At 43.0% G+C, this 3,746-nt stretch overlaps 1 protein-coding gene across 2 annotated transcripts in view; it reads left to right on the top strand.

Annotated features, from left to right (window-relative positions):
- ARMH4 (armadillo like helical domain containing 4) overlaps positions 1-3,746 on the top strand; it is a 213,388-nt gene that overhangs the window by 2,296 nt on the left and 207,346 nt on the right. The gene's annotated exons all lie outside the window — the stretch shown is intronic.

Genomic DNA, 3,746 nt, shown 5'->3' with positions numbered 1-3,746 from the left:
CGCGGGCGCGGCGCGCCTGGCTGGGGTTGTCCCCGGCTCTGCCTCACTCCGCGTTGGACGCGAAGCCTCGCCGGCGCCCCGGTCTCGGGACCGAGCGGGGGAGATACGCTGATCCGGGTGCGCAGGGCGCAGAGGGCAGGAGCGAAAGTGATCAGGCGCGCGGGGCGCCCGAGTGGGCGGGGCCGGCCGCCCCGGGGTCCTTCCCCTGGGCTCGCCCTCAGCAGTCCCGGGGCTGGGAGTCTAACTGCGGGGCTTCCAGGTGTCTGCTGATGCCGCAGTGGGCCCTGAGAAAAGAAGTACATTCAAAAGCTTTTATTTTTGGAGTGCTACGGCTGCTAACCAAGAGGTCGGCAGTTCGAATCCGCCAGGCGCTCCTTGGAAACTCTATGAGGCAGTTCTGCTCTGTTCTGTAGGGTCGCTATGAGTTGGAATGGACTCGACGGCAGTGGGTTTCTTTTTGTTTTTTTGGAGTAACATTTACTGAGCCTGTACTCTGCCATTTGCTTTGCCGGTTATTTAACCATCACAAGAAATACTGAGAGCAAATGTTATTTTCTTACGTATGTAGAAACCGAAACTCAGAGGGATTAAGTAATTTTCCCAGTGCCCCACAGCGGAGACAGGATTGGACCCTAGGACTTTATAATTACAAAGCCTGTATTACTGATGCTGTTCAAAAATAGAGATTAATATGTACAGGCAACTTTACTTGGGAGTCATTCTGAAAGTTTTTGTTTTAGTCCATAAGAAAGCAATTAAAATAGCATCTACACATCTTTCCATTTTTGGAGGAGTAGTCAGGGTGGTTTAGTGGAAGGAACATTGAACCAAGGATTCCTGTCCACTCTAAATTGAGGGGCTGTGTAACTCCAGAATAGTTACTAAACCTGTCTGCCAGTATGCACACACAATAGGAATTCTATAACAATGAAACTTTTACAACTTTATCGTTTCACAGCTCTATTTTTTTTCTGCTGAAGTTGTTAATGAAAACTACAGTTAGAGGGGTAAGTTGCTGCCTTGTCCCCATAATTATAGAAAAAGGAATGGCTTGTTTCCCCCCAGTATATCTTTTTTACTTTTTGTAGATGCCTGAACCTCCTGACGATGGATAATGGATAATCTCCATAATAAGTAATAAGACTGTATAGTGCAGACACTTAGACAATGTGGTATTAGTAAAGTCCACATTCAAGTCTGAATGATTGATGATCTTCCTGAAAGCAAGTTGTGGGAGGTAAAACACTGAAGTTGGAGATGGGATGAGGAAGAGAAGAGTGGGGAAAGATTGAAGCATGTGGCTTAATAGGATCAGAGGATTTGAACAGGAATCCTCATTTGGGTTTCTGTTCTGCCATTTTCTGTCAAGTCTGTAATACCTCTGATCATCTGATTTCTTACCTGCAAACTGTCCTGCTACTCTACAAGGTGTATGTGAGGATCACTTGAGATTATATTTGTGAAACTATTTTGAAAATTTGAGTTAATACTATCCTTCCTGTATTTTCCATTACATCTCACCAGCTAAATGTTGCTGTTGTCCATGAGTCTTCCCTTGAACCTTTTCTCATCTTACCATACACCCTTTGCTTTGACGGTATTTTCCACTCCTGTACATAGAGCTGGAAACAGTGGTAGTGGTTAAGTGGCTAGGCACTCCTTTGAAACTCTTTGGGGCAGTTCTGCTCTGTCTGTAGGGTCCCTATGAGTCGGAATCCACTGGACGGCAATGGGTTTTTTTTTTTTTTTTTTTTGGTACATACAGTTGGAGCTGATATTTGTTGAGTTATATTTGCTAGCTCTTTGCCATATATAATCCCATTTATTCCTCACAACAGCTTTATAAGTATTATTATCTCCATTTTACAAATGAGGAAACTGAGACATAGAGAGGTTAAATAATGTGCCCAAGGTCTCTCAGCTGGTAAGTGGTAGGGCAGAAAATGGAACCCAGACAGTCTGGCAGTTTGACACCAGACCCCAAACTACATTGCTTTATTATAAAGTAGTTATACATTAATTCAAAGGATTGTATTTTGTTATAGAATTGTAGACTCTTAGAATCTGAAGAGATATGATAAGCTTTCAAGTCTAAACTCCAACCTAACAAAACTTTCTTGTCCATCTACCGACATAGTCCCAGTGATGACAGAGGGCTTATGATTAGCTGGAATCTGTAGGACTGAAGATCTATTTGATACATTTAGGGGTAAAAAAAAAAAAAAAGGGGGAAATGCTATAAAGATAAAAATCATTTTAAAGGAGTCCACCTCTTCCAGCAGCTTGGTATAATGGACCAGAATTTAAGTCCCAGATCTGTTAGCTGACTGACCTCAGGCAACTCCACTGAACTCTCTGGGCCTTATTTTTCTCATTTGTAAAATAAGGAAGATGAACAAGCACTAATAATCTAAACTAGGTAAAACTGAAATGTGAGCATCCTTAACTCACACCTTTGTTCTCACCTTTCCTTCCCCTCCACCCCTCAAGCTAGGCATTCTCTGTCCTTCCGACTGTTACGCATGATTGTGGTTTTCATGCCACTAAAGAGCCCGTACACCCACTTCTGAAATATCTTTATTTTGTTGATGTGCTCTATAAGTTACAAAATACCCAAAATGTGTCTAAAGAGCTTATGGTATGATGAGACTCAACTCCCGTGCTCCAACTGCTGTGTTTTATTAATGTGTAACAGTGGTTTTTGTTTGTTTTCATTCATCCAAAACCCAAACGTGTTGCTGTCAAGTTGATTCCAACTCATAGCAACTCTATAGAACAGAGCAGAACTGCCCCACAGGGTCTCCAGGAAGCGGCTGGTGGATTCAAACTGCCGATGTTTTGGTTTGCAACCATAGCTCTTAACCACTGCGCCACCAGGGCTCCGAACTTGTCCCTAAATTTGAAACTTTATACTTCTCTGTGTTAAATTTCCTCTAGTTAGTGTGGGTTCATCATTCCAGCCTTTCTATGTCATTGAAAAAAATGCAAGTATTTTGAATCAAGAGCCTGGCATTCAGCCTATTAATAATAGTATCACCTACACATTTGGGAGGCATGCTTTCAAGATTTTCATTCTTGCAGTAAGTATATTGTTGAGTGCCATCAAGTCAATTTCAACTCAGAGACCCTATATAGGCCAGAGAACTTCCCCATAGGGTTTCCTAGGTCGCAATCTTTACAGGAGGAGATCGCCAGGTCTTTTCTGCCAGAGTGGTTTGTGGGTTGGAACCGCCAACTTTTCAGTTAGCCGCTGAGTGCTTAGCCATTGTGCCACTAGGGCTTTGCTAAGCCCAGAGACTACAAGAGTAGAAAAAAATGGTCTCTGTTTACAGACTGTATTTAGGAACTAAACCAAACCAAACCTGTTGCCATCGAATCAATTCTAACTCATAGCGACCCTAAAGGACAGAGTAGAGCTGCCCGTAGGAGCACCTGGTGGATTCAAACTGCCAGCGTTTTGGTTAGCAGCCATAACACTTAACTGGTACACCACCAGGGTTTCCACTGGGGAAACAGACACATAAAATAATAAGTACTATACTCGAAATATATGGAATGTGTTAAAGAACAGAAGAAAGGACCAATTAATCATTTTCTTGCCTAGAAAGTGGTCAGGGAAGCTTCAGGGAGGAGGTGTTCATCCATTCTTGAATTCGGGCAGATATTCTGAAGGACTGAGGGTACAGCTATAAAATTACTGGCCTCAAGGACCTTAATAGTCCCATGGGGAAAATCAGACTGTTCTA

The sequence above is a fragment of the Elephas maximus genome, chromosome 10 (assembly GCF_024166365.1).
Source record: "Elephas maximus indicus isolate mEleMax1 chromosome 10, mEleMax1 primary haplotype, whole genome shotgun sequence".
NCBI classification, from domain to species: Eukaryota; Metazoa; Chordata; class Mammalia; order Proboscidea; family Elephantidae; genus Elephas; species Elephas maximus.
The sequence above is the reverse complement of the archived record's forward strand: the minus strand, read 5'-3'. Positions and strand labels throughout refer to the sequence as shown.